The sequence below is a fragment of the Amblyomma maculatum genome, chromosome 2, assembly GCF_055883805.1.
Source record: "Amblyomma maculatum isolate TAMU_Amacu chromosome 2, ASM5588380v1, whole genome shotgun sequence".
Classification (NCBI taxonomy): Eukaryota; Metazoa; Arthropoda; class Arachnida; order Ixodida; family Ixodidae; genus Amblyomma; species Amblyomma maculatum.
Window position 1 is genome coordinate 11438347 of NC_139345.1, and position 20257 is coordinate 11458603.

Genomic DNA, 20257 nt, shown 5'->3' on the forward strand with positions numbered 1-20257 from the left:
TCTTTAACGTGCGCTGACATCGCACAGTGGGCTGGGACAGGTAGGTCACCGCCGCTTGCGACGGGGGATAGCTTACCACCGAATTTTTATCTGTTGTAGGCCGTCATCGCACACGCGACCGCTTCGGTGGTGGACGACGGCTGCTGTTGCGGCACGGGTCTTTCTCTCCCTCTTCCTTTTATTTCTTCTGTATTTTATTTTCCAGTGAATCAATTCTCTTCTGTCTGCACGAGGCAGCGGAGGTGGCTCAGCTAAAGAGCCAGTAGCAGGCCCGCGCATTTTCTTTTCCTTCTTCCTACAGCCACAACAACATCGCACAGTACACGGACGCCGCTTCGTTTCGCCTCCATCGAAACGCAACCACTGCACCACCCCGCAGGAGCAAACGTTTCACCTCCGTACTTAGGTTTTGGAGAAAGGAAAGCGCAATACACTTTGGGTGGAACACACGGAATCATGAACACCCACACTCTGGTGTCTTCGGCAGGAACTCACGTTAAACACGGCCCGAGTAGACCGTCTCTGTGTACTCCAGCCGAACGTGCGAAGCTAACGGAGAGTGCCGTCGTTGTTTCTGCTGTCTATTCTGCATAGCCTCCGAGACCCTTAACTGCTTCGGAGGCCATCCTAAGTTCCTACAAATGGTGTGTAGAGCTTGTGATAACTAGAGACGCCGGCGCATGCTGCGAAATGTTGCAATTGCGGCGGTGTTGGTTTGTTAGGAATTACAACAGTGCTATTCTTACCGGTTTCTATCTGTACGTTGTACAATGCGTACATTGTGGACCTTTAGCTACGCACGGGTCGACGGCCGGTGGCTGCTTAATGGCTGTGTACATTACACATAACATGTTCATCATTTTCTTATTTTACGTCCACCTGATATGCTTCCTCTCTTTTTCTCTTCGTCGAAGCTCGCTATTGGCCGCTGTAGAGCGGATACGGATACGATGACTGCGTCGTCTGCGCGCAGCGTCTGCTACCGCGCGCTGCACGATGGAATTGCACTACGCTTCCACCGTCGGTCTACACGGTGGCACGGTGCCGCACGCTCGTGTCATGTTCGGTCCAGCCGAGCGTACGGCACTACACGAGTGGTGACCAGCCGAACGTGTGGCGGCGCACGAGTACGCAGAAAACTCCACGAGTGCCGTCAGCTGAAGACGCCTTTAGTTAGGTCAAGGTCTCTTGAAGGTCAAATTTAGTGCCACGAGAAAACTGACTGTACTCAGCGTAGTGAGCCTTTAGCTTCAATCGTAAATTGGCTTATAAGAAAGCAAAGACGCAGTATCTGTCAAAGTCACTTGAATATGAAAACGTCAATACACGCGACGGCTGCACGAGGAGCGTAATGAAGCTTTCTCTTCAAAATTAGGAAAGAAAAAGGGCAGTGTCTGTCAGACTTCTTCTGTGGGAACCTGAAACATCTAAGAACGTTGACCTGAACTGCACCGTAAAAGAAGATAGGAAGGCGGGAGTGAAAACGTAGAGAGAGAAAGGGGTGTCGTAGCGGAGGGCTGCGGAGTAATTTCGGCCACCTGGGGATCTTTAACGTGCAATGATAACGCACATCCCTCCGTGGTGGTGCAGTGGTTGAGATGCCCGACTACTGTGCCGGAGTACCCGGGTTCGAACCCGACCGCCGGCGACTGCGCAAGATCAAGAGGTTTGAGGACAAAGGTCAAGGTCATTGCAACAAACAAGCGAGATCCGAAGCTGCACCGAGAGGAGTAGAGTTTACGCTCCAAAATTCAATAACATGTATTTTATGCTTTCGAGGACATGTTTGCACTTCGACGACATCCTGCATTATAGGAATGGAGACGATTTTGATAATTACACATCCTTTCTCATAAATCGTGACTAGCGAAGGGCGCTCTAAATGAAAGCTTGTTTTCATCTTTTTGTCTCCGGTAGGACATTAATTTCGGCAGGCATTTGAGACTCGGAGGCGTTTCAAACGAACGTAGTGACGAATTAATGGCTCGTTGTCGGGATGGGCATCGTCAGCGTCTCAGTCGAGCGCGTTGGTGCACCTCTCATAAAACCCCTCATGCCCCTCAAAGAGAAAAACACGAAGCACTGGCGTCCATTTGAATCGCTGGTAGATACCTACAAAGTAACTTTTCCAAACCAATACCGACGACAACAAGTTAAAACAGCCTGAAATCGATAGCTTAGACTGAAACGAGTGTTGCTAACGCCGTAGTTTACCAGTATTAATACAGTAACTAGGTCACTCAGGTCTGTTTTCGAGCGTTCAGGCCAAATTCCTCGTCCAGCCAGACACAGTGGCAACGCCGAACAAGGAAGGAAGGGTAGGGAAGTGAAGAGAGAAACCGTTCCAGGTGGTTAAAAGAGCCACCAACCAGTGGCGGAGTAACACGGCGCGCCACTTCGTGACAGACACGAACGGCACTTGTATCTTCTCCCCTCCGGCGTAGGCAGCAGCACTTCGCGCTTAAAGCGAGTGCGCCGCGCAGTACGCGGACAGCGTTTGAGCGAACGGGAGTCCCCTTTCCTACCGGTGCACGCTGTACGCGCTAAGTGAGCTAGATTAGCCAACCTGGCCCGGGGCCTCCAGCGCTCGTAAAGACGCGCCGATGCGCGGTAACACGTCCGCGGGCCTTTTTCCGTTGACACCGAGGGGCCACGAACGACTCTTTTGTCGGTCCGTATGGGACGCACCTTTGCCCCCCCCCCCCTTTCATCACCTCCACTCCTTCCCTTCGCTCTCGCATCCCCTCTGCCGCGAGTAGTAGGCGCTACGGCTGCGCGCTCTGGCAGCGTTTATCAAGAATAATGGCGGCATGGCCCCTTCGCACGCCCGCCGCCAGCACCATGGGACCCAATGACCTCAGTTAGGCCTAATCGACCGGGTCAGACCCGGGGTGCACGGAACGCGGAGAACCTTTCTTTAGCGGAATCGTGCTCCTGGCTTTGTTGTTAGGTCGACCAAAGCGAGGAGCGCGGTCCTCCACCACCGCCACTACGCTTGTGCACCTTCCCTCCTCTTCGCCGCGTACCACGAGCACTTTGTTTCCCACCCTCCCCTTCCCCCCTCTGCCTTTTTTTCTCGCCCTCCCAGAGTAGACCAGGCGTTGGGGAAAGTCACAAGTTTGGCTGCGGCGACACATTCGGCATCAGTGCCGTCCTACACGCACACACGGGGGGACAAACAAGGTCTAGCGCAGCGCTTGCTTCTAATCCGACTGCTGACGTTGATGACGCCGGAGGAGTTAACCAGCCAAACGAGTTTTGCGTGTCGCGCGCCGGCGCGCGTGAGCCCGGGCTTTGTTGCCGACTGGCATCGTTGCTGTAGCGGCTGCCTGCCTAACTGTCGTCGCATATTGTGTTTAGTGTTCGGCGCTCCCGTACTCTCTATGTCCGCTATGTGTTGGGTGTGGGCAATGAGACGCGACCTCGTCTGCAGTCGGCGCTGCTTAAAAATGGATGCGGGTGCCCGAACTTTGTAGTCTTTCGATGCGGCTCCTTCTGCTGCGTTTCGCTTGCCACGTTTCCCTTATGTCCCAGGTCTACGAGCATCTAGCCCTCCGCTTTCAGTCTGCACTATCGCTTTCCTTTTATATCGTCGTTTCATTCCCGAGGACATCGTCGCAGCGGAAATTCCGGTGGTGAGTGAGGGTCAAGTGCTCCCTCGTGAACTTAACGCAGTTGTCTCCTCAGGGCGTGCATCCGAAATCTCGCCATAAGGCTCTTTATGTTCGCTTTGCCACGTAGGATATTTTTTATTCACGTAGTAAATCGCTTTATTACCCTCGACTGATTGTAACCCCATCTCGAGACGCTCTTATCAGGCATTCAATTTGTATCTGTTCTCTTTTTATTGTAGCTTTGATCTTGAATGTGTTGGGGGGGGGGGGGGGGGGGGGCGCTATTACAAGGTGGCGCTTTTTATTCGAGTAATGGTGCGACTGACGATGCTTGCCCGAAAAACTGATGCTGTCAGCAAACTGACATGCTAGGTGGTGAAAGGGGTAACGTTAGGTCCATCACCTGGCGGGACAAAATCCTAGAACAGCTGGCGTTCTGGTTTGAGAATTGCCGTCGGCGTCATATCGAGGTGGTTCCCTAGTTGCGGGACCCACATGTTTGTAGCAGCTCCTGGCCCCTGTCTGTCAGTGCGAGCTGAATCGGAGCGATTACAAAACCCGATCAGAGGCGCTATGCAGTGGGCCCCGAGTTTGGCTACACTCGGGATCTGTCCGAGCTTTGGTGAATCCTTCATGAACAAATCATATCAAGACATAAAATTTATCCCCAGGTGCGTTTTCAGTTTCATTCATTTATCTAGAATCACTGTGTGGTTTTGACTACTTGGGCGTCGTTGCATGGCCTTTGTGGCCTGCCGTGAAAGGACTCACGGGCTCACACTTTTGGCACATTCTTTCATTTTTTTTTGTCCTACCGAGTACAGGACTTGTGCAACTAATTTGTGGAGCAAGTATTTTTAGCGAATTTTTATTATGCTTATTGTGGTACTTTATAAGCATTCTATAGTTGCAAGATGTGTACTGAATCGTTTAAGAATAATTTGTAATTTATTTCATTTAGCTAACATCCGCGAGAGAACTTTACGCCCTCGGGATCAGTAGAGTACCAAGATAAGTTATCCAATGACTGTAGCGATTACTGCGATGGCTTTTATTTTACGCCCAAGTATTCACGTGGGACGGAGTCTTCTCTTGCAACGTGTCCTGGAAGCCTGTAGCGCAACCTACCCGGTTTTGAGCCCGACCGTGGCGGCGGCCTTTCGATGGAGAAAAGACAAAAATACTTCTCTATGCTACGTGTTGTTGTGGCTGTAGGAAGAAGGAAAAGAAAATGCACGGGCCTGCTACTGGCTCTGTAGAGCCACCTCCGCTGCCTCGTGCGCAGAGAAGAAAAAATAGATTAGAAAGAAAAAGAGGAGGGTGAGAAAGACGCTTGCCGCAACAACAGCCGTCGTACACCACCGAAGCAGTGGCGGGTGCAATGACGGCCTACAACAAATAAAAATTCGGTGGCTGGCTAGCCCCCGCCGCAAACGGCGTTGACCTACCATCCCAGCCTCGTAGGGCCAGGAGCTGCCAACCCTTTATGCTACGTGATGACAGTGTGTTAAAGATCCCCCCCCCCCCCCTCCCACCAAAATTATTGCGCAGTCCTCCAATAATGCGCCTCTTTTTCTGCATCTTCTCACCCCTATCTTTCTCCCTTACCTTTCGGTGCGCTTTAAGTGTCCATATAGAAGTTTGGTAGATAAGGCGTGTTTCCATTGCTAAAAACCAACTTGACCCGCTGCGGCGGTACAGTGGTAAGACGCCCGACTACAGTGCCAGAGTACCCGGGCTCGAACCCGACCTCGGCGGCTGCGTTTCGCTGGAGGCGAAACGAAGAGGCGTCCGTGTGCTGTGCGATGTCAGCGCACGTGAAAGATCCCCAGGTGCGTTTCGCACTGTACTGGAGGCGAAACGAAGAGGCGTCCGTGTGCTGTGCGATGTCAGCGCACGTTAATGATCGCCAGGTTGTCGAAATTAATCCGAAGCCTTCCACTACGGCTCCTTTTTTTTCTCTCTTTCCACTTTCACTCCCACCCTCCTCCTTTCCCTTACGGCGCGATTGAGATGTCCCCAGAAAACAAGCGAGACAGTTATCGCGCATTTCCGTTCCTGTGAATCAATTATTACTAATATTTTATGCAGTTACGTACGAAACTGGCGCACGTTTACAGTGGTGGCGGAGAATCGGTGAACACTTGCCTGCTTCTGCACGTCCAGAGCCAAGGAAGGAAGCTACGCCGTCTTAACCAAAGTATGTGTTTAAGATATGGATACAGGTACCCTCAGAGGTGAGCTGTCTCGGGGGCTGTTGCGACGCGCGTCTTTCTCTCTCCCTGTTTTAAGGCGAACGCCTTTAATGGCTCATCCTGTCGTGGACGAAATGTGTCCCGCTTTTGCGGCATTCTGACTGGCCGGGGCAAGATGACGTCATAGAGGTCTTGACCAATCACAGAGCACCACCACAGTATACGCGAAGAAATCCGCGCCGGACGTAGCTGCGGCTTCTACTTCGCTGCGGAAGCGGTTCCAGTTGACAATGGAGTAAGTGCGCGTGGCGCGAGCTTCCTTGGCAGTGGGCTCAATGAGGATAGAGAAGTGATCAGAGCCCCAAAGTGATGGTGCGCGATTCCAGGTCGCCTCGATGCCGCTGGACGCGAACGCGACGTCTATGCAGGAGCCGGGTGTGCCGCGTCGCCGGAAGGTGGGCTCGCCGGTGTTCAGCGGTGTGAGTCCCAGCTGTGTTACCATGGCGTGTAGGTCGTCTCCTCGCGCGGTGTTTCGGGCACTTCCCCACGCACAATGATGGGCATTGAAATCTCCGAGGATGATTTGTCGGGTGGCACAACACGAAGAGACTGCACTGAACCACTGGGCATTCCACTGCACAGCTGGACGCACGTAAACACTAGCCACAGACGTGTCCACACCACGTATGCGGACTGTAACAACAACACACTCCTGCACATCACTCGTCGCCGCCGCCGAGTCAACGAGGACATGTTGGACATCGCGCCGCACATAAACCGCGCGCCGAGATTTCCCTGGTTTGTGCTGGGGATCACTGCACGGCACTGCAGCACATGTAACCTCCTCACAGGTTGTCGGGGAGTGGTATCCGACGTAGCCGGGCAGCCGCATTTGAGGGTCCCCCTCAAATGCGGCCGCATTTGAGGGGGACCGGGGCAGCCGCATTTGAGGGGGACCCTCAAATGCGGCTGCCCGGCTACGTCGGATACCACTCCCCGACAACCTGTGAGGAGGTTACATGTGCTGCAGTGCCGTGCAGTGATCCCCAGCAGAAACCAGGGAAATCTCGGTGCGCGGTTTATGTGCGGCGCGATGTCCAACATGTCCTCGTTGACTCGGCGGCGGCGACGAGTGATGTGCAGGAGTGTGTTGTTGTTACAGTCCGCATACGTGGTGTGGACACGTCTGTGGCTAGTGTTTACGTGCGTCCAGCTGTGCAGTGGAATGCCCAGTGGTTCAGTGCAGTCTCTTCGTGTTGTGCCACCCGACAAATCATCCTCGGAGATTTCAATGCCCATCATTGTGCGTGGGGAAGTGCCCGAAACACCGCGCGAGGAGACGACCTACACGCCATGGTAACACAGCTGGGACTCACACCGCTGAACACCGGCGAGCCCACCTTCCGGCGACGCGGCACACCCGGCTCCTGCATAGACGTCGCGTTCGCGTCCAGCGGCATCGAGGCGACCTGGAATCGCGCACCATCACTTTGGGGCTCTGATCACTTCTCTATCCTCATTGAGCCCACTGCCAAGGAAGCTCGCGCCACGCGCACTTACTCCATTGTCAACTGGAACCGCTTCCGCAGCGAAGTAGAAGCCGCAGCTACGTCCGGCGCGGATTTCTTCTCCAGTCTCGTCCGTAGCGCGTTCGCAGCCACTCGCCGCGTAGAGGTTCGGGCAGGGCAACCAACGCCCGACAACAAGCTGCTCGACCTGAGACAAAAACGCGACAAAGCTGAGCGACGAGCACGGCGGACGGACCGACCAACTGACTGGACAGTATACAATCGGCTGGACGCAGCAGCGAGGCGGCATTCCAACAAACTCTACCGCCGGCAGTGGGCATCGCTCTGCAGGAAGATGGAGGAGGACTGTAGCTCGCGGCGGCTCTTTACCACCCTGCGACGCATCACAACGCCACAAGCGAACCCGCAGCCGCTGGCCGCTCTCGCCATCTCTAGCGGCCTTAGCTACGAGGAGCTAGCTGAGCGGTTCGCGGACCGCTTTGCGCCGCAAAGCCCCGTGAACGCAGGCAGCCAAACCTCACCTCTGAGTCCCGGAGACAGAGCCAGCGCTCCTACCCCTGGTGACCCTTGTGATGCCCTCTTCACAGTGACAGAGCTCAACAATGCGCTACAGCGCTGCCACCGTCGCTCGGCGCCAGGGCCGGATGGGGTGACCTACCAGATGCTGCGCAACCTGGACGCAGATCAACGGCTGGTTCTCCTGCAGCAGATCAACCTAGTGCGGGAACGCGGGACCCTCCCGGAGGACTGGCGCACGGCAGTCGTCTGCCCCATCCTCAAGCCAGGACGCCCACCAACCCAGCTCGCGGGATACCGTCCAGTGGCGCTAACATCTGCGGCTGGTAAGCTCATGGAACACATGGCTTTACATCGCCTTAACGAGCAGGCTGCGGCGGCGGATTTGTTTGATGAGCGGCAGACGGGCTTTCGCGGAATGCGGTGCACTGCGGATTCCATCTCCGATGTTGTCAGCGCGCTCGAGCACGCGAAGGCAGTGAGGCAGGTTGCGTTGCTTCTACTGCTGGACGTGTCGGGCGCGTTTGATAACGTCTGCCGCGCTCCCATTCTCGCGACGCTTGAGAGGGCTGGCGTGGGCGGACGCTTGCTACAATACATTCGGAGCTTTTTCCAGGCGCGCTCCATGCGCGTTCGCGTGGGGGGTGCTCTCTCGGCGCCTCGCCCGGTCGGGCTAGGCGTGCCGCAGGGCTCTGTCCTGTCACCTTTTCTGTTCAATGTGGCGATGTCGGTGGTGCCGGGCTGCCTGCCTGCAGGCTGCCGGCATCATGTGTACATCTCCATATACGCAGATGACATTGCTCTGTGGTGCCTGGGACCGCCGGGCGAGACAGCACGGGTGCGCGCGTGCCTGCAGGCAGCTCTGACGGCGGTGAGCGACTGTTTGCGCGGCCTAGGTCTCTCGCTCAGCGCGGACAAATCCGTCGCAATGGCCTGTGTTCCGAGCTCGCGCAAACGACCACCGCCGCTCACACTGGACGGGACCCTCTTGCCGTGGCGACGTTCGGTGCGGTACCTGGGGTTGGACATAGACCAGCGCCTTTCCTTCCGACCCGCGGCGATCAAGGCCTGCCTGCAGATGAAGAGAACCACCGCCGCCGTACACAGGCTCACTGCTCGAGGCCAGGGCATCTCCCAGCAAGCAGCGTTACGGCTGTACAACTCCGCGGCTCTGGGGGCAATACTCTACGCGCTACCGCTCGTCACACTTCGCAAACCATGCTGGAAGAAGCTAGAGGTCGAGCATCGCAAGGCGCTCCGCATTTGCCTCGGCCTTCCTCAGAACTCTCAATGCGCAGCTACTTTGGCCGAGGCAGGTGCGTGGCCTTTACAACTTCAGGCCACGCGGCGGGCGCTCCGACACATCGATCGCCTACAGCGCGCAAAGGACGGCGGCCCGCTATTACATCGGTTGCGACATCATCGCCACTCACGCATGGGAGCGGCGCTGCTCGAGTACGAGCAGCTCACCAATGCAACGCCCCCCTACGACCTCTTCTCGCCCTGGCCCGCTGCTACGGAGGTTCAGCGAGAGATTGTGGGAATCGCGGGGAAACGCACCACACCGCCCTGTGCAGTGCAGCAGCTGACCAGAGCCGTCATCTACGAGGAACTCCAACACCACCTCCTCGTTTACACCGACGGCTCCGTGGCCAGAGACAGTTGCTCGCTAGCAGCGGCGGCTACCATCCCCGCCCTGCAACTGCACAGACAGCTGCACCTGTCATACCTGGGTTCTTCCACCACGGCGGAGCTGCTGGGCCTACGCCTAGGCCTGGATCTACTGCTTGAACTGACTCCGCCGCCACCCAGGTGTGCCGTGCTATGTGACTCCCGCGCTGCCCTCAGCCGCCTTCGAACCACCGGCCGGGGAACTCCGCTGCTGTGCCAGATTCGCGCACGTCTCAAGCACTTGGCGGAGCGTGGCTGCGCTATACGGGCACAGTGGATCCCCGGGCACTGCGGCATAGAGGGAAACGAACGTGCCGACGAGCTCGCGACCGCAGCACATGAACTCCCTCCTAGCGACGAGCAACTCGCTTTGGAGGATGTGCGTGCGGTAATCGACGATCACCTCCGGACGCAGCACCCCGACCCACGCATCGCAAGAGGTGAGCGCATTCACAGTGTCAGCGGCCGCTCGCTGACTCGGCTGCAACGCGCGATGATCCTCCGTGCACGCATTGGATGTGTGTGGCCTGGGGAACGACGGATGCGCCACGGACTTGCCAATAGTGACGTGTGTGACGGCTGTGGCGAGGTAGAAACTCTCGAACATCTTCTACTGCGCTGCACCGCGCTAGCCGAACCACGACGTGAGTTGCTGGCGGCTTACAGAGCGCAGGGGGTAATCCCGGACAGCGTAGCTGTGCTCCTGTGGCCGCCGGGCTGTGCGCGCGCCCGCGAGCGAGCTCACGTGAGCTTGTGTGAGTACATCGAACAGGCGGGCTTGATGACCCGCCTATTTCACGTCTTCCCCACGCCGTGCAAAGGCACACCCCAAGGATCCGTCATATCGCCCGTCCTCTTCAACGTGGCAATGATTGGACTTGCAAGACGGCTCAAGGAGATCCAGGGCATCCAACACGCGATATACGCCGATGACATCACGATATGGGTCACCCAAGGATCACTCGGGGAGAAGCAAGAAAAACTACAGGAAGCGGCAACTTGCGTAGAAACTTACACCAGAGAGAGGGGCCTAAGATGCTCGACGGAGAAATCGGAACTCCTCAGGGTCGGCAAGCATCCCACCCAAGCGACACTGGAGGTCGTTCTCGAGGGCCAGAACATCCCGGAAAAGAACATGATAAAGATCCTGGGCATGTGGTTGCAAGGAAGCCGGAAATGCAGCCACACCATCAGCCTGCTGAGTAAGGCGGCAGAGCAGGTGGGCCGTATGATCAACAGAGTCTCCCAAAAGAGATATGGAATGAGAGAAGAAGACACTCTCAAGCTAGTTAACAGCCTAATTGTCAGCCGAGTCACGTACTCCCTGCCGTACCACGCGACGACCAAGGCGGAAAGAGAGCAAGCCGACATCATTCTCAGGAAGGCGTACAGGACTGCTCTACACCTACCCAAGCACACGTCGAACGAAAAGTTGCTCCAGCTAGGCATCAGCAACACCTTCAGTGAGCTCGCCGAAGCTCTGCTGGGAACGCAAATCACGAGACTCAGAAGCACCCCCACGGGACGAGCGCTCCTAAGAAGGTTGGGTCGGGACACGAGCGGACTGGTAGACAGATACGCGGACGTACCGGACCACCTTAGGAAAACCATTAACGTGGGACCATTGCCGAAAAACATGGACCCCAATCTTCACGAAAGCAGACGAAAAGCGAGGGCCGAGTACGTTGAGAGAACGCTAGCCCAGTTAGACAACACTGTATACACGGACGCTGCCGTATATCTGCGCGAGAGAGAACGCGTAGCCGCGACGGTAGTGGTAAACAAGGAAGGAAACATGATCACGTGTGCCACGGCAAAGGTCGCCGGCACAGCGGAGGCCGAAGAAATTGCCGTCGCGCTGGCGGCAGCAGAAGGCTACAGAACGGGCCGATCTCTCAACATACTGACGGACTCGAAGGAGACGTGCAGGAACTACACGAGGGGCAGGATCAGCAGAACAGCCCTTAAAATACTCAGCGGGGCAACCTCCGCCGAGGAGAAACCCAGGCATAGCCTAATCTGGATCCCGGGCCACACGGGCATAGGGGGGAACGAAAGAGCAGACAGCCTAGCTCGAGGTTACGCATTCCGAGCAGGGCAGTCAAATGCTCCGGAGCTCCGCCTACAGGCTTGCGAGGGGGGATACGCAGAGATCTTGCACTTGCATAGGGGAGCTAGAATTAGATATCCACCACCACACAAAGCCCTAACAAAGGAGGAAGCGACCGGCTGGCGCAGATTACAGACCAACTCCTTTCCTAACCTACACATACTTAATAAAATGTTCCCGACACAATACAGAGCCACCTGCCCTTGATGCGATGCCACACCTACACTTTATCATATCACGTGGGAATGCGAACGCAACAAAGCATTCCACCAACACGAAAACCCGAGTGCGGAGCAATGGGAGAGTCGGCTCACCAGCAGCGAGCTCGCGACCCAAAGGGCCTTAGTGCAGCACGCGACTGATGCAGCACGACTCAGTGGAGCCTTGGAATAGGGGCCCACCCTTGCTGACGAGAAGTCTCAAGTCGCCAGCGCCAGAGAAGACGACGGAGACTTCACAACCGCGAAACCCTTAAAATATTCAATAAAGTTTTCACTTACTCACTCACTCGCCAGATAGTGCGCGCTGGGACTGAACGCTCCACGTGTGCTATTTCCCACAATAACGGCTGATCGCCCACGACAGCCGTCAGTGTTTTGTACAGTGTGCAAGTGCGTGCGTAGTGAACAGTTGCCTGGACGTGGAGCTATTGCGGAGGCCCGCCCGACGTGCCGAGTACTCAGTGACCTAAGACATTTGCGGGTGGGCCTCATGCAAACTACTGTATACTGTACCATAGTGTATATATTTCTTTTATTTTTACCTACTCTTTTCTTTCTCCCTATCACTCACCTCTTTGATTTCCTCTACCTTCTCCTCGCTATCCCTTTATTTCCGCCGCCCCAGTTCAGGTGCTTCAGATATAAGATAGCAGATACCGGGGCTGGCAAACATCTTTTCTTTCCTTTTGTACATACAATAAATAACCACTACACTTTATGTGACCATATGTCAATCCATGATTAATATAATTAATTATCAAGTGACTAATTAGCTATTCGTGAATAATTGCTTAAGGAAGTAATTTATTACTTCATGAATAATTAGTTAATAATTACTAATCAGTGCCAGTTGCGTAGCAGAACGCGGCACTCAGGTTTTCGCCTTTCACTACTTTAGTCGCTAAAGTCCCTCGTAATTTTCTTTCTTCTCTCTTTTTTCCTCTGTCCGCACGAGGCAGCGAAGGTGGCTGAGCTACAGAGTCAGTAGCAGGCCGGTGCATTTTCTTTTCCTTCTTCCTACAGTCACAACAACCCTCAGAGTTAAGCTTTTTTAATGCGAAAACCTTTAATGTCCCATCATTGTCAGCAGGAGCTGTCGGCAGATGCTGTCTAGGGACATAAATACTTGAATTTCAGTGGGGTCGTGTGGGGACCCAGGGGACTGCGCGCCCTGAATTCCTACGTGTAATAAAGGTTTTCGCTCTCTCTCTCGGCAGAGGGTATTGTTGTTGCGACTGAAGGAAGAAGGAAACGAAAATGCACGGACCTGCTACTGGCTCTGTAGCTGAACCATCTCCGCGATGGGAAGACATGCAAACACTAGGACTCACCCTGCACACTGATCAAAATGCACCCACACGCACGGGTAATAGCGGCAGCAGGGACACCACCCCCGACCTGACATTAAGCAAGAATGTAAGTACAGCGGACTGGAAAAACACCGAGCAAAACCTAGGTAGTGACCACTTCATTATTGCACTCACATTAGGAAAAGGAATCAAAATTAGAAAACCCAAACAACCCAAAATCACGGAATGGGAAAGAGATAGGCAAATACGAGAGACCGAGGGAATTGAGAAAATCGACGATATCGACAAGTGGTCACAAACGTTAAAGAAACACGTGGAGGAAGCAACAGTCACTCTAGAAGACGAAGATGCACCGTCGAGTATCGACAGTAAACTCCTAAACATGTGGAACAAGAAACAGGACCTAGAGAAAAGCCTAAAAACACAAAGATGGAACCGTAATATTTGGAGAACACTAGCTCGTCACAATAAAGAGATGGAGACATACGCCATCAAACTAAATGAACCAAACTGGTGTAGCAGATGTGATGAAATGGAACAAGGAATGAGCCTCTCCGAAACATGGAACATTCTACTACACATGCTCGATCCGGAAAAATCTAAAGCACAAGCCAACGTAAATCAAACTAACGTTAAGCATGCCTTCGAAGGCTTGGACGAACAATTGATGAGTAAATTAATCGAAATCTACATCGGACAAACGGAAACCGAAACGTTACCAGCATATGAGGGGAAACCTAACCTAGACTTAGGCGCCCCCATCACTAGGGTTGAAGTCCGAGCTGAGATTATTGGATTAAAGACAAGATCAGCCTCAGGACCTGACGGTATCACGAACACTATTATCAGAAATCTAGACGACGAGTCAATCACAGCCCTGACAGAATACATGAATAAGGTATGGGAGACTGGACAACTACCGCAGGCATGGAAAAATGCCAGTATAGTCCTCATACCCAAACCGGGGAAGCCGCCAAAACTAGAAAACCTAAGACCTATATCACTGACCTCGTGCGTGGGAAAGCTAATGGAACGCGTTATTCAGACGAGACTTACCAAATACATGGAGCAAGAGAACCTCTGGCCACACGAAACGGTGGGCTTCAGGCCGGGGCTAAGCACACAGGACGTGATGCTCAGACTTGATACGATATCATAACACATGAATCTTCAGATACTAAGACTATTCTCGGACTTGACCTAACCGAAGCCTTCGACAATGTCAAGCATGAGGCAGCGCTCGATGGTCTCCAAGAAGTTGGGGTTGGAATCAGAACCTATAACTATATCAAAGATTTTCTCACTAACAGCGAAGTCACCATGAGCTTTCAAAGCGCCAAATCACCCACAATCACCTTGGGTAGCAAGGGAACGCCACAAGGCTCTGTCTTGTCTCCCTTTCTGTTTAACATTGCTATGAGGGGGCTACCAGCACAACTAAAGCAAATACCGGACTTAAAATTTAGCATGTACGCAGATGACATGAATCTCTGGATAAATAAAGGTAGCGACGCAGAGATAGAGAACAAACTCCAGGCTGCCGCAAATAAGGTGGTTGAGTACGCTGCGAAACGCGGTCTATCCTGCTCACCGCAAAAGTCAGAAATATTCATCTACAACCCCAAATATAAGAAAAATAAAGCAGACATAAAGATAAATGTTGAAAACTACCCGGTTCCACAAGTAGAGGAGATTAAAATCTTAGGAATGATCCTCCAAGCAAGAGGGCAGAACACAAACACCATCAAAAAATTGGATAACTACGCAGCCCATGTTACGGGCATATTCAGAAGAGTAGCGCTTTGAGAACACGGTCTCAAGGAACGTAGTCTACTTAAAATGACACAGGCCTACATCATCAGTCACATATGTTATGCCACACCTTTTCTAAATCTCAGAAAGAAAGAATGTGAAAAAATCGACGTCATAATTCGAAAATGCGTTAAACGTGCACTAGGCCTTCCTGTCTCCACATCAACAGAGAAGCTGGAGAAAATGGGGTTCATAATACAAGGCAAGAGCTCACTGAAGCTCTCAGAATCTCTCAACTGGAAAGACTAAGTCAGACGGAGACAGGCAGAGCCATCCTAGACTGGGTCGGACTCCAATCAGGCAGAGGCCCACAGACGAAAACATCTATCCCACCCAACATAAGGGAACACGTACTGGTACCACCCTCACCTCGAAACATGCACCCAGACTACAACAAAGAACACAGAGAATACAGAGCCAAAGCCATCGCTAAAAGAATGAAACGCAAAGCAGTCGATGAAGTTGCTTATGTAGACGCATCATGCGGACGACACGGAGCAGCTGTCTCGGCAGTAGTAAATGGAGAAGGTGCACCCAAAAATTGCGGCCTCAACATGCACCCGTGACATTAGTATAGCTGAAGAGGTCGCAATAGCGCTCGCATGCACTGGTACACAGGCCAAAACTATAATCAGCGACAGCAAAACGGCTGTCTGGAATTTTGCAAAAGGACGGATCTCAGAGGAGGCCAAAAAGATTCTTCTCACAAATCCCATTACTATAACCATATCCATCATATGGATACCAGCACACGAGTCTGTCCCTGGCAACGAAGCTGCGCACCTGCTGGCCCGTGATCTCTACCACCGGGTAGCGGTAGAACAGCCCGAATACAGGGGAATTAAAGATTGCGCGATCACATACAATGAGATCACAGAATCTTACAAAATAGATAGAAAATTATACCCTTCCCCAGATCGGTCTCTCACTAACAATGAAGCACGCATCTGGAGGCGATTACAAGCCGATAACTACATCTGCCCTGTCTGGGTTTTCTTAACACAGACCAGGGAGGAAGAAGATTCTAAATGTAAAAATTGCGGCCAAAAAGGCACGCCAGATCATATAATATGGCAATGCGCCGATTTCCCAGGCGCCGGCATTAACATTGATAGTAGAGAAGCCTGGGAGGTTTGGCTGCGGAGCGGAGATCCCACCGTTCAGCGGCACGCGACCCGCCTGGCGGCTGACGCCGGGAAGAGTGCTTGTAACCTTACCTGACCTCAGCCTGCGGGGCCCTCCTGACCCGCTCCCCGGCCTGCGTGCCGGGGGCGGGAGATGAAGGGGTCCTTTTCGGTGGAAATGAAGTTTTCATTCATTCTTTCATTCCACTGCTTCGTGAGAACAGAAGAGAAAATAGAGAAGAAAGAAAAAGAAAAGGACGAGAAAGACGCGCTTCACACACTTAAGGAGGCACTCAAGTGTCTCCTTAATTTTTGCTTGCAACTTAAGATGTACCGAGAATTATCTGCAATTGCCGTAGCCATGCGAAACTGCTTCTACATTTTCCCAGATTTTTGCAGTACCCTTTTTGCCCACAATGATAAGTTTTTGCCAGCTTTTAAACTGAGCGCATGCAGTTCTAATCATCAGGCATTGACAACTGCCGGCCACTTCTTTTTTTTATCATCAGTTTATTTTGTTGACAACCTGATCATATGCTGCGAAAAGCGCGTAACTAAATGTTACAAACGAAATTGACGCACACGTATTGGTACATTGAACGCAGCATCGGAGAGCAGATGGTGGAAGATAGAGAAGGAAAAGAAGGAGGCTATGCAATTATACAATACAGACGAAAAAGCGACCTTGCTGAGCAGTGGATGAAGAGCTTTTTGTCTTCCCCTTTTCACTTCCTTTTCCCCTTTCACTCCCCATGCACCGCATATGCTAAAATGGGCCTCGACGTGGTCATTGTGTAAAACCGCGTCGCTCGGGGTGCGTGTTGGGCGTGGTCAGCCGCGCTGCTGGCGAGCACAGCGTACTCGTTTCGGCGGAGCGACGCTCTTTTGTCGGGGCCGTATATCTTGGGAAGCTTTATATGCGAGACTGTATACAGCGGGTCCCGAGGCGTGCAGTGCTTCGCTGCAGGCAAGCACACTGTTTCTCCGTGCGTCCGTCCCGTTCCGATTAAAGTGGCGAAATAAATCGTCGCTACCGGCTCTCGTGGCAGGGTCTACGCTTGAGCGCCGGGAACGCGCCATTATGTTAAGCGCGCTGATTACAAGACATCCATAACAGTGAAATTGAGTTTAACGACATATTGTGCTCGGCTGCATACTCCTGGTCGTTTAAATGTTTACTGCAGTGATTAAAAGGTACGAGGAATAAAGCCGACTAACCACGTTTAAATCGAAATGGTGGCAAAGAAACTGAGTCGCCGCTGAAATGAGGAGACTAGCTGAAAATACGAAACTCTGATCGCAACCGAACGTGTACTGCTGTTCTATAAGTAAATATATTGGTTTACAAGAAATGAAAGGCGCAGTATCTGTTCCTTTCTCCGTCGTTGCGACTGAAGAAAGAATGAAAAGAAAATGCACGGGCCTGCTACTGGCTGTGTAGTTGAGCCACCTCCGCTGCCTCGTGCGGACAGAAGAGAAAATAGAGAAGAAAGAAAAAGAAAAGGGGAGAAAGACGCGCGTCGGCAACATCCGTCGTCCACCACCGAAACGGCAGCCCGCCGAGGTGGTGCAGTGGTAAGACGCCCGACTACTGTGCCGGAGTTCCCGGGTTCGAACCCGACCCCGGCGGCTGCGTTTCGATGGAGGCGAAACGAAGTGGCGTCCGTGTGCTGTGCGATGTCAGCGCACGTTAAAGATCCCCAGGTGGTCGAAATTACTCCGTAGCCCTCCACTACGGTTCCTCTTTCTCTCTTTCCACTTTAATTCCCACCTTCCTCCCTTCCCTTACGGCGCGGTTCGTGTCCACAGAGCAAGTGTGACAGTTACTGTGCCTTTCCCTTCCTGTGAACCAATTTAACTTTTAGCAACGACGGCCCACAACATATAAACATACGGTGGCAGGCCAGTCCCCGCGGCAAGCGGCAGCGACCCACCAGTCCCAGCCCTGCAGGGCCAGGAGCACCCCCCCCCCCCCCCCTTTCTCCGTGGACACCTCAATCGCGTTTTCACTGATTCACTGATTTATTTATAGGAAGGGAAAGGCGCGGTAACTGTCTCACTTGTTTTCTGTGGACACCGCAACCGAGCCGTAAGGGAAGAAGGTGGGAGTGAAAGTGGAAAGAGAGAAAGAGGAGCCGTAGTGGAGGGCTACGGAGTAATTTCGACCACCTGGGGAAGTGAGGAAGCTGGGAGTGTAAAGAGAAAGAGGTGACGTAGTGGAGGGCTGCGGAGTAATTTCGACCAGCCCTGGGGATCTCTAACGTGAACTTACTTCGCGTAATACTCGGGTACCTTAGTATTTCGCTTTTGTTTTAAAATTTATTTCCTGCTAACAATGAAAAATACAGTAGGGCAAAGTCTAAAAGTATAATACCACGAAGAGCGCTAGCAAAAAGTAAGGTTTCACAAAGTTTCAAAAACGCTTTTGGTTAGCCAGCTCAGTTAAAACTTGCATCCATTCAGATTTCTCACTTTGTGCATTATAAATGGTGTTCAGGTTATACGTTCAATGAAATACTCCCTCGCAGAGTGAGCATCCACGGTCGCGTGTCTCACAGCCGTTCTCGTTTTCCATACACTCTGGAGGCAAAGCAACATGTCGTATGGTACACCCTATTCCCTTCCTTTCTATTTCGCCTCCACAGAAACACAGCCGCCGGATTTCGGGTTCGAACAAGGGTACTCCGGTGCAGTAGCTGAGCGTTTTAACTACTGAGCCACTGCGACAGGGTCCTCTTAATGCCCGCCAAAGTTTAGTGTCCCCTTGCCGCTATTTGGTTCTCTGTAACTTAAGGACACATAACAGGAAATAACGATTACGACATGTACGACATAGACCACCACAGTGCCACAGATGGCTCTGTTGACCCAACCTCGTTACTCCTTTCTCCAGCACGGAATACTGAGGTTTGAATACAGAGTTACTACCCATTTCGTATATTTGACAATACATAGTCACCGCGGTATTGGTAAATTAGTGTGAAAACGCAATATCTGCCACATTGCTCGGCAATTGGAAAGAGGAAATTGGGGCTGAAAGAAGGAAGAAGGAAAAAGATGCTGAGGTCGATGGCTGCGGGACAAGCTCGACCACCTGAGCAACCTTAACGCGCTTTTCACCTGCATCTGAACACGGTCACCGTGGTCGGGTTCGAACCTCGGTACTGTAATTCATTAACCGAGCGTTGTCACCGCTTGGTCACTGCGGCGATGCGAGGTGTTAAGTGCAGTTGAGAACGTTAGGTCTACTCAGTGGAAAAGTCGGAAACTGATTCCGTCGGTCACAGCGAACTTCAACTAGCCCTTCAAGTTTACTAGAACAGTTGCTTGCCCAGCAACAAGACATGCATGCCGGTGTGCCATTCTAAGCTGGTTTATGACCACGTGTCTGACTGCTATCTTAACTATGCGGTGTAATTATTGGTTGTTTGTGATTAAAACATAAACTTCATGCTATACCGTCAAGTCATATATAGTTGGATCGTTTATATCGAGTGGAATTGTAGTGCACTAACTGCATGTCCTAATTAATCCCCGTTATTAGTTATTTGTGATTAAAATTAAACCTTATCTACAACGTCTTCATATATTGTTGAAAAGTTCTCGACGAATAGAATCCAAAATGAAACACTAAACGATGCAGAACCCACGTAAAGCTAAGCTAACGCTCATCCAACATGGTTCAACCATGTTTGCGCAGCTGCCAATTTTTATTTTTATTTTGTATGCGAGTAATCGCTCCGAACAAAATACTGCCTTTTTTTTTTTCTCTCGAGTATAGGAATAGGTAGGTAGGAATAACTTTATTAAAATTCTGGTAACCGATCTCGAGTATATTTCTCAAGCCACCAGTGCTACTCAACTAGGTCGAATTAGCACCGTTTGAGATAGTATGGCATCAAGGGTACTATCCTTCACTGTCCAGTCCTTTAGCAAGAAGAGCAGGCAAGCAGAGTTGAACGAATTAAGCATAGAAACACTTCAGAGACGGCGCACAAGAGAAATGCCTGCTTTTTGATGTCTTTGACATTTGCGGCGTAAACTCGAGTTTCTTTGGACTCGATTGACTCCAGCAATACAAACCTAGGACCTAGTATTGGCGCTGTGCTGTCAATGTCCTGCCTTAAGTAGAGCCGGAAATTGTTTGTGTAATAC

General features: G+C 52.3%; 1 protein-coding gene across 1 annotated transcript in view; it reads right to left on the reverse strand.

Moving 5' to 3' along the window:
- Positions 1 to 20257, reverse strand: part of LOC146197940 (uncharacterized) — a 93799-nt gene that overhangs the window by 48930 nt on the left and 24612 nt on the right. The gene's annotated exons all lie outside the window — the stretch shown is intronic.